Source organism: Octodon degus, unplaced genomic scaffold (assembly GCF_000260255.1).
Source record: "Octodon degus isolate 3935 unplaced genomic scaffold, OctDeg1.0 scaffold00432, whole genome shotgun sequence".
NCBI classification, from domain to species: domain Eukaryota; kingdom Metazoa; phylum Chordata; class Mammalia; order Rodentia; family Octodontidae; genus Octodon; species Octodon degus.
This window is the reverse complement of record NW_004525008.1, coordinates 6,052-17,223: the sequence shown is the minus strand read 5'-3', so window position 1 is coordinate 17,223 and position 11,172 is coordinate 6,052. Positions and strand designations below refer to the sequence as shown.

The window sequence follows — 11,172 nt, the reverse complement described above, 5'->3', positions numbered from 1 at the left end:
CTCTCCCTCTTCACACTCACCCCTACTTCCGTCCTGCCTCCCTCCATCTCTCCCTCCTCACACTTCCTGTTATCTGTCTTTCATTTTGCTCTTTAATGGGTTTATAATTGAGTTTCTTATATAAGAGAGACAGTGTGCTATTGATGCTCATGTGTCTGATTTGTTCCATTTAACTGTATGATCTGAAGCTGCCTCCATTGTCCTACCTGTGACTCAAATTTATCTCTCTTCATTTTACACTTGGTATATAATCAGTGAAGGCCAATGGTGGGCCAGTCTTAAAAATGAGATTCATATGATTTCTGATGGCTAATTTATATACAAAACCCCGAGGTCAATCATAATAGAAACTAAGTTCCTGTGGGGAATCATTTAATCAACACACGGTAGCAACAACTAAAATTGTTTGCTTGCATGTTGTGACTTTTGGATATTTACTTTTTCTTGCTCGTGAGTTGATGATTTAAACAATCCACAAATGTAGGCACACACAGAACAAGAGAGTCAAACCTAGACTTCTGTTGAAGGCTGCTGGCTTATGTGTTAGAGATAATGAATATTCACGTCTGGTTGTTTTTCAGTGCTGGGTGTTGAACCTGGTGCATCGTACTTGTTATTCAGAAGCAGTAGCTTAAGGTACTGGGTGAAAAGAACTAGCTTGTCTTTCCCTTAATTAGAATTGATTATTGCATGTGCATTATATATACATATCTAACTTTCATTGTCTTTTTGTAATTTAATTGATGCCTGAATAACTAAGCAAATTATGAACAAATGAAGAAAAGTGGAACCTAGAATGGTCTGTCATATATAATGTTGCCCTTGTTTAGGAAAAATTTTTTTAGTGTTACCACTTTTATTAATGTGAAGTAGACAGATGTTAAAAACAGCACTTCTCTTCTGTATTTATGAGATTATAAATATTTAGTTCAGTTGCCATCAGAGAATGTAAATACGTGCAGTTTCTGGAGCACGAATGTGCGGCTGGACAAATTAATTCATTTGCTCATGAATTATTAACTCATTTCTTCACACTAATAATGAATGAGTTAATAAATAAGGCCAAGACTGACCACTCACATGAATGTGTCATGAAGCCAAGAATGTAATGAATCTACCTCTGTAAGATGAGGTCTACTTGCAGAGGATGTGAAGTTTCTTTTTGAGTGAAGCTACTAGCCCCACCTCCAGTCAGTGTTTTCTCTTAATGAAGACGGTGAATTCAAGGATGTTCATAACTTTATGTGAAATTAATAATTTAAGTAATTCAGTAAATCAAAGTAGACTTAGTTCCAACCAAGAACAGATTTTTTTTTTTTAGCGCCAGGTATCAAACTCAGGACCTTGTGCTTCCAGTCAGGTGCTGTGTCGGTGAGCTTTATCTCTGGCCCAAGAAGAGAATTTTTCATGATTCAATGGTCATGGTGACTCTAACCATGTTTTTTTCTTACTGAAAGCAACAGAAGTTAAATTTCTGGTGTTCTCTGTTTCCTTATCACCTTGGCCCTTTGCAGAGGACATGCCCCAGGCTGCCTTGGGCACCTGCCCCACGGGCGCTGGGGTCTGCCGGCGCATGGGCTCATGCGGGTCCTGCACTGCGCCCTGGCCTGGGCTGTGTGTGTCTCCGCCGTCATACTCGCAGCCTTAGAAAAGGTCCACAAATGGCTGTGTACCTGAGCAGAAGCACTAATCGCAGACGAGGATGTTTGATAAAGAGGAAGTGATACAGCTACGCTTAGGGTTGCACAGCCAGGGATGACTCTGAAAATATGAATATTGATGGCATTTGAGTCATTTTACAGGTGACTAATGTCCCATTTTAGCACTTTCCGTAGTTTACATAAACATCCTCTGGTGCTAAATAGCCTTGTCTGCTAATTGTGCAGGAAGAATCATATTTGAAATGAATTACTGTTAGTACCACGGTAGCGTGAAGTACCGAACGGCTCTTGTTTACTGATACATCTTAATTGGATGTATGATTTGAATAAGAATGGCTCATGCATATACTGATGCAAATGGCATAAAATGTAGTCTAAGATGTAAATGAAATCTGTACTAAAGAATCATCATTATATTTTACCCCTTTTTATAGTCCTTTATAAAGAAGATGTAGTCTGTTACCTCTCTTGGAAATTAGCCCACTGAAAAATAACAGGAATATTTAAAACCTTTGTTTTGGGCTTTGCTGGGTTGCGCCTGAGTATTAATTTTATTAGAAGAGAATCAGTAAACATAAATATCTTGAATGAGTACATAAAAAGCTTAGAAAAGATGGTCCCTTTATGACCACATTTATTGGAAGCAGATCATTACTGCATGACTCAAGCACTGTTGTCCACGACAAAAAATAGATGAAACCTGTGACCCACGCCCCGGCCAGTGTGCGCTCTGCTGTGCACATGCTCAGTGTCTTCATTCCTGGGGCTTGTGAGTGGAGAGATGCCCTGTTTTTTTTTTTTGGAAATTAGAAATGGTTATGTGAATGTCCAAATAAAAACAAAGGTAAGGAAGTGAAAGCAATTTAAACATGCACCAGCTTTGAGGCTGTGTTTTCAAGCAGGGGTTACGAATTAATTAATCTACTGGACTACACTGGAGCCTCGTTAGAAAGAGATCAAAATTTTCTATTCACTTTCATAGCTGTGCATCATTCCAGTTTCATTTGCTTGCCTGGTGACAAAGCACTTCTTCCTTTGTAAAGATCTATGGGTTTAACCTAAGGTTTGGCTATTTTCAGTTTTTTCTTTACAATGATCGGCATATTTATACTGTGTCTAATGAAGACATGTTTACCATTTGTAATGGTCGAAATCATGACAATTAGTATTTGCTCCTCTTTATGTGGGGATCTAAGATGCTTATCTCTTAGTGCTTTATAAAATAAACAATAAGCTTCACACAATCATTACCTTCCAGTGATACAAGATGCTCCAACCTATTCTGCCTGTGCAATTAGGCTTTGGTTCCTATTATCCAACCTACCTCTGTCGGGCTGAGCTGCTCGCCTCCATTTGTGAATTCTCCTGTGTCCTCACCCTTTCTAGCTTCCTCACAGGCTTAGAACATGCAGCGTTGCGTACACTCCTGTGTTGTCAGGTATTACATTGCATTTTGGTACTGAATGCAATGCCAAATTGGGAATTGGTCACCAATAAAGCACCAATTGAACCAAATTGAAGACCTGCACACAAATCAATGAACAAAATAATTCTGAATCTGTCTTTTGATTAATTTCTTTCTTGCATCCATTGAAGAGGGGGTGTGCTGTGTGAAGCCTGTGGGCATGAGCCCTGATGCAGATTTTATCAGCAAACTAGTATTTGATTCTGTATATTGTAATAAAAGAGGGATACTGTGAATATAAATACACGAAACAATAGAAAGGAAAAGGAAATACCCAGACTAATTATCAACATACATTATGACAAGAAATTTTTTCAGTAGGAATCTGAAAATAGTTGTCCATTTAAAAAATAAATAAGGCATCTAAAAGACGGCTCAGTATTATGTACATAATCTTCAAAGGTCTTTAAAATTCTTTTTTAGGTCTCCCTTCTTGGGCCTTCAGGGATGGAGATTGGAACTTTTTATTATGCAGACGGAGCGTGCAGCCCTAACCTGTGGACTTGGCAGACTTTGAGCGGGGTGTTGCTGATTAGAGAAGGCCCAGGAAGGCCGCGTGGCTAGAAGGGATGTGCTGGGAGCTGGGCTTACGACCAAGGCTCCATGAACCTGCTGAGGTCCACTGCAAACTGGAATTTGGGTGTTTACCTCTGTGGAAATAACTGGGCCTGTATCCAGCATTTGACATGAAAGGATCATGTTTTCAGTCCCTGGTGCTTCATAGGTTTTGATTTTATTATTAAAAGTCAATAAATGAAAGAATAAATAAATATAGCAATGTATGAAGATGAAGGAAGTGAAGCATATCTGAGCATGAAAATATGTGGTGAGGCAGAAATTTTTATTAATAACTGGAGCCACCGGAGTTCTCTAAGTAAGCATAGGTCCTAGAGGCTGCATGCTTGGATGTGAGTCGGTGGGCAGGGCGATGACACAGAATAATCACGTGCGCTTGAGTTCCAGTGTTCGTCCACTTGATAGGCAAGAAAAATAAATCACAGTACAAAGCGCTAAACTCCTAAATGACTAATAAATTCCCTGAGCTGATTTAAACACCTTGCCATCCCCAGCAAGATAGAGTCCTTCTTGAATATAAATAAAGCAGGTTCCTTCATATGGGTGGCTCATTATTATTATTATTATTATTATTATTATTATTGATAAGAAGTGTATGTTGATGGATATGGACAACACTGAGATTAATGAAAAATATGGTTGCTGGGAAAAATTGTGATGGGTATTTGAGGGCATTGTTCATTGCATTCTGTGATTCATGCCAATTTATTATCAATTGAAAACTCAAATCAATTAATCTCAAAATTAATTAAGCAAAAGGCCAAATACTGACCAGTTAATCAGCATTACTGGTGGCCAGCAAGGCACGGATGATTCAGACACATGCCTGCACCCCACAGCGCAACAAGAGGAGATCCACTCTATTATCTTTGTGGGCAATAATCCTGTAGAGACATTTGGTGCAAGCAATTGGACTTTTGTGCTTCACACATTTTGGTTACGTTGTTACAAAAAACCAGCGATGAATTTTACACAGTTAAGTCAAGATGAAGTGGATCAAGCGTCGTCCCAGTGTAGAGCCTCCCGAGGCGAGGCCCACAGGCTGCCGATCTGATCCGCACTTCCTGATGTTGTAGGCCAGTGTGACGTCGGAGGCTGTGTGATCCTCACGCTTTGCGTCATCATAGTGAGCACCGTTGGCCTGAGTTGCTGGTGAGCAATGTGTTCTTTTTTTAGGAGAAGCAATACTGAGGCTTTACTTCTGGATCAAATTTATTGCTCTGGGTTAGTTTTAAGTTTGTTTTCTTTCTCTCTCTCTCTCTCTCTCTCTCTCTCTCTCTCTTTTTTTTTTTTTTTTTGGAGTTTTCTTTGTTAAGAAAAATATTTTAAATATTTTAAAAAAATTAAAGGGAGGATTAATTGGACATCAAATCTTGATCTATGTGTTGCATCATTGTAGAGTGAATGTACTGCAGCAGGGAGGCCGCCTCTGGGAGCCCTGCTGCCTAGGAGGCGAACGCCAGTGAAGTATGATCGACGTTCTCTCCTCGCTTTGGGTGATTTGCTGAAGGCTACTCCCTCTCATGGACAGGCATCAAGTACAATCGAAGAGCCTTAGTTGAAATTCATTGCCAAATACAGCCTTGAGGAAAAGCATGCCAGATAGGAGTTGAGATGGTCTGTGGATGCAGAATGGGCTCTTCGGTCCTCGTGAACCATGCGCTCTGAAGGATTGCCAACAAGCTCATGTCTTAAGAAAAAAGGTAACAGGAATAGTCAGAAAGAGAGGACCAGTCCTGGACGGTGGTGACGCCGGTCCTGCAGGACTTGTGCACAGTGCATGTGTACCTCGTACTGTGAGGTCTTTCCCTTCCTTTCAAAGGAGCTCACAGACAAATTTCAGAAATATACAACGCATTTGCTTGACTTTCCCCCATGTTTTGATTCCATTTTTATAACTGGATCAATCAAAAACTAAATCATCAATCATGTGAAATATATAAAATGGCTGAGACTAGTCCAGGGTTAAAAAAAAAATGTGCTGAGGCAAGAAAATACCTTAGGTCGGGGCTGGTGAGATGGCTCAGGGGTCTAAAGCATCTACTTAGAACAAGCTTAGCAAAGCACAGGGATCGCGGTTCAATCCCCCAGCCCCACATGCCAGCCAGCCCCGCCCCCTGGTGGGCTGAGCTGGCCACACACGCACGCGCACACACACACATAAATAAATAAAATTAAAAAAAAAAAAAAAAAGAAAATACCTTAGGGGCCGGGGAGATGGCTCAGTGGAATAAATGCTTTCCTGGCAAGCACAGGGTCTGAGTTCAATCCCTGGTCGCACAAAAAAAACCAAAACAAAAAAAAAAAAAAAAAAAAAAAAAACCTTATTATGTACACAAGAAACAGTGAAGTTCAAGGAGAAATACATGGCATGTGGGGCTCATCTCTTTGGCTAATACAGTCACTGTACAAATCAAGCATTTAAATGTACTAAAGGCCTTAGTTAGAGGAAATACTGAAATTATTCATTTTAATAACGAAGTCAGGGGGCTGGGGAGATAGCTCAGTAGAATAAGGGCTTTCCTGGCAAGTGCAAGGGCCTGAGTTCAATCCCTGGTTCTGCCAAAAATAAAATAAACTGAAGTCAGTGCACTGACCAAAGGTGCACAGGTGGCTTAGTAGGGGCAGGCAAAAAGCAGGGTCGCGCAGCAAGAAGACCTCAGTCTCATTCTCCTCTTCTCTGCCCTCCACCGTACAGTGCCACATCATGAAGACTGGAAGGGCAGAGGCGCCTCCGTGCTCAGCTGCTCTGCACTGCCCAGAAAGCGCCAGGCAGCAGAGTGAGTGCCGCTGTTTCTATGCTTTCCGTAAGAGCATTGATAGTGTTGTTAGAAAGTATGTAGTAAGGTCAGAGATCATAACGATCGCAGTGATCAGTAGGATATTAGCATGAAGTCGTCTGTGTATGTCACATTGGAGATGGAACCTTTATGCACAAGTATATCCTCGTGCTGTATTGTTATTAGTACTACTGTTACGGCTATTATTATTATTATTATTATTATTGTATCTGTCTACTAACTTACCCAGGATGGGCCCATCATGTAACCCACCTGCCTCAGGCTCCTTGAAGGCCGGAATGACATGGTTCATTACCATGTCTGGTTAGGAATGATGTAATGCATGTATGAAACAGAAGAATTAATGAAACAGATTCATATGTTTTTGAATGGTTTTATGCAAAAATTAAAATTATCAAGGTGCATGTGCAATCCCAGTACTGAGGAAGCTGAAGCAGGAGGATTATGTGGGGTCAAGGCTAGTCCAGTGAGACCCTGTTTCAACAAAATCAAAAGAAAGTAAGAAAGAAAAATCCTCTTTGAGCTTTGGAATTAGGGATTATAGTTAATTAGAGAAGTAGTGGTGTAATAGAGAAAGCAGATATCCCTGAAAGCAGGGGACTAATCCGAGACCAGGCTGGCTTGCCTGCTGTAGCAGTCGTGGGATGCGTGTGTGTCAGCAGCCCTCAAGTCTTCTGTGAATGAGTTCCACTCTATACTGTGAACTGATCCTGTCAGCCAGGAGTTGGTGATATAGAAATTCTTTTTTATCGCTGTGTTCATTTTTATTCTCATTACAATTGCTCTGATGGTAAAACACATATTTACATATATAAAGAATTTGCAAGATAACATTATGGTTGCCGAATTAATATTGACAACCCAGTGGAGATAAATGTTCCTTAATTGTAAAATATTTGGCTAAAGGTGATGTGGACAGTGTAATTAATAAATAATATTCAATATCAATGTGAAGGAACATTATAAGTAATTTGTTTTATTACCTAAAAAAATGACATAGGCTCTAGACCGTGAATTCCTCAATGACCAACAAAAGGAAGGATGTTAAGAAAAAACCATGGAGGGGGAGCTACCCGCTCAGGCCCCTCTCCTGTCCTTCTCTTGGACAGGAGTTTTCTTTCTCCCAATAAATATATTCTGGGGCTGGGGAGGTGGCTCAGTAGAATAAGCGCTTCCCTGGCAAGTGCAAGGGCCTGAGTTCAATCCCTGGTTCTGCAAAAAAAAAAAAAAAAAAACAAAAAAACAAAAAAACAAAAAAACGGAAAGACAAAACCGTGGAGCAATTTCTGGTCTTAAATGAGCTAATATAATTTGTGAATCTCAGACTGGGGCTTCAGGGCTCATGTACCTGATCTTCTATGACCCAGAGCTCTTGGTAACATATTCCCATCAGGAACTTGAAATCCCGTGTGAGCCATGGTCAATGTCATGCTTTTTGAGTGTTCTCTAAGACGTGTTAAATGTGAAAAAAAAAAGTGAGAACCCCAGTGGGAAATATCGGATTGATGTTAAGTATGATATTAACACCCACCTGTGGAAAGACCTCTTGAGATGGACTTTAGTAATACTGAAAGAAATTATTCATATTTTTAGGTTCAGGGTTATTTCATTTTTGCATCCACCCTTAAACACAGTATTAGAGAAAGACAGACCATGAGGATGGCTGGGCCTGGAGGGTGCCATTCAGTTGCCCTAAAGAGTGCCGTGTGTCCAGGGCTAAGGCCCCACACACCTGGGATCCTGGCCACTTTCATTGTTTTGAAGGGGGTATGATTAACCATGTCAGGAGGTAAAACTATCTTGTATGGCACATTTATCGGAGAAATTGAAACAATATTGTTATAAAAAATTAAGCTAAGGCAGATATTTATTTCCTTTCCTTGTGCAAAGGAAAATAAATAAGGAGGAGGAACATTTATTGTCAAAGTCAGTAGGAAGTCCTAAGGAAGATGTGGATTTGTACAAATGAGAGAAGATATGAAGATGATCAAGGAGTTTGATCTTGTAATAGAGAGAGCGTAGTGAGAGCTAGACAACAGCGTGGTTGAACATTTGCAAGGTTCAGGTTTTAGGCTAATGTGAAAATATATCAAAATGAATGCCTGAAAGACTTTGTATTTTTCAGAACGGCTGTGCTCTAAGGATGATGAAGCATTCAGGGAGGCCGTTCTTTCAGCAAAGGAGCACCACCAGGGTAAGTTGGAGCTGAGATACCTCCTCCTTGCCCTGCTTATTCGATTGAATCAACAGCACTGCTGAAATGTTAAGCTAGTGCAGACTGAACTAAGGATGAGTGGCTCAAGGCTGCATCCGCAGCTTCAGGCATTGCGGCCTCTAAGTTGTCGTTGGTGCCTTAAGGGCAAAGCCACCACACGACCCAGAAAGGGAAGGTCAGAGGCACCCGGGCTGGATTCATGATGACCACCTGTGGGGTATGAGTCAGATGCAATGAATACCTGTGCTAAAACTGAGGTCCAGCCCAGGAGAGCCAGTCTTGCTTGACCTTCCTGTGTTTCATTTGATTCTTATAAGTCAACTCATAAACCACTGACTCCATAAACAGAGAAATCAATTATTATGAAATGGGCAAAAGAGCGTGCATTTCTAGAAGGATGGATGGAGGTAATGGTTTCTACTCACATTCAGTAAAAACTAAAACCTGAAGCGCATGAGTGGCAGCCTTGTGACTCAGAATTGTGCAGTCTGTATAAAGGTGGACAGGGACATGGGTGCAAGGTCATGAGGGAAACGTCAGTGATGACAGCCTTGGTTTTTGTCTCCTCTGCTCTGTGCCCCTTAGGATGGCTGCTCGCCGGAGGCCCTGTCCCACCTGCGCACCACCTGATTGCTGCTTGGGCTTACACCTTTGACCATCATGAGAAAATGCCAGTCTTGTTGTCTGTGTTGTAACTGCTGTTTTGAAAAGTATTTGCTACATTGCTAAACACCGTGAAAGTTGTAGCAGATGCCAACTGAAAGTTAATAGAAGAAGCATCATTAAGATCAACCTACAGGTGGATGCTGCATGCAGGAACCATTCTTGCATTGTGTGATTCACATGCTGTCATCTATTAATTATTTAATCAATGCACAAATTTAGATGGCCTTAGGAGAAGAGGTCCAGGCCGGGCCATCTGGTCAGGCATGGGTGGCGCTCCATGGGTGCTCTTCTTCTGCAACTGCGAGCGTCTACCCGGTCAAATGCCTGTCTACTTCCCCCTTTCATAGGCATGCCAGGAAAATACCAGGAATATAAAATGATTTTGTAGTTATACCTTTTGGTGAATTAAAAAATTAAGGAACATATGGAAAGGGATGTAGAGTTGGAAACATTCCTTACTACAAAAGAAAGTCCTAAAGGAAATTTTTTTTTGTATTTTAGGGAAGGGTCTACAGGCTGTTCAGGGTCTCATTGCATAGATTGGACATGTAGTGATCCGCCTGTTTACAGCCTCCCAAGAGCTGGGATTACAGGTGCGCGCCACCATGCCTAGTCTCAATTGCCCTCTCAGCATGTCCTGGGGGCGGGGCCGGCACAGGCATGGAGATTGAGCCCTGGGCCCCTGTGCCTGTTTGCAGGTGCTTTAATCTGCTGAGCTATTTGGCCAGGCATTAAAGGAAATAAGTGTTAATACAAAAGAATAGATAATTGAGGATTCATACTAAGAATGGGTGGAGAGGGAGCAGATATGTATAGTATTTGACCCTTTGAAAGCTTAAGTTTGTCATATTAGCAAAAGTAAATTTAACACGAATTTCTAAAAAAACTAAAATCCATGTTGGTCAAAGGCAGAAAGCATAAGACATTGGACACCAGGTTTCACAGTTTTTATAAAAGTTTTCATGATATAATCACTTTTAGTACATTTTGCAGCAACTTGCAAAAACATTTACCATTCCCAATGATATTATTATTATAATAGTAAAATAATCTTTTTCCAAATATTTAAAAATTACCAAAAGCTTTACTTAGACTTTGATATGATTTTACTTTAAATATTTGTCAAAAGTTTTTAATCTTTGTCTGAACTATGCTGAGTATAACTTTAATAATTAAAAAAATTGTATTAATTTTAATGAGAAATAAATAACAATGAAACAGTTTTAAAAACAGGATAGTAGGAAAGTTAAAATAATTAATACAGTGCATACTATTGTCTTCATAGTAGTTATTCAGAGTACAAGATGCAGACATGATATCTTGTCCAAACAATATTAGTGCAAATCTTCTCATTGAACTAAGAGAAAGTAGCTGGATATCTATCCTATTTTGTACATATATATATATATTTTTTTTTTCACTACAAAATGGTCCTTTATTTATGTCCTTTTTTGTTTAGTTTTGTCAGTGATGGGTGGTCCATTGCTGTTAGAGAGGCTATATTTGGAGAAGTATTTAAAAGACATTTTCATACTTGATGCCAGATCAAATATTGTAGCTACTTGAATTCAGCAAAATAACCCAATATAGTCCAATAGTCTATAATAGTAGCGGGTTATCAGCAGAACTGGGAGTTGTCAGAAGCTGTTGTTGATTTTCTTTTTTTTTTTTATCCCTCTCCCTGTGAGAAGTTTTTGAGTTGAGCCTTTTATAGCTCACCTTATTAATATGGCACTACTTTTTATATTTCATGCCTATACTTTTCTTTTTTTTATTTATTTTTTTTTC

General features: G+C 40.0%; 1 non-coding gene across 1 annotated transcript; it reads left to right on the top strand.

Annotated features, from left to right (window-relative positions):
* Nucleotides 1-8,910: 8,910 nt before the first annotated feature.
* LOC111814707 lies at nt 8,911-8,981 on the top strand. Its single transcript, XR_002819619.1, has one exon. It is a non-coding gene; the product is annotated as a small nucleolar RNA SNORD113/SNORD114 family (small nucleolar RNA).
* Nucleotides 8,982-11,172: the final 2,191 nt, after the last annotated feature.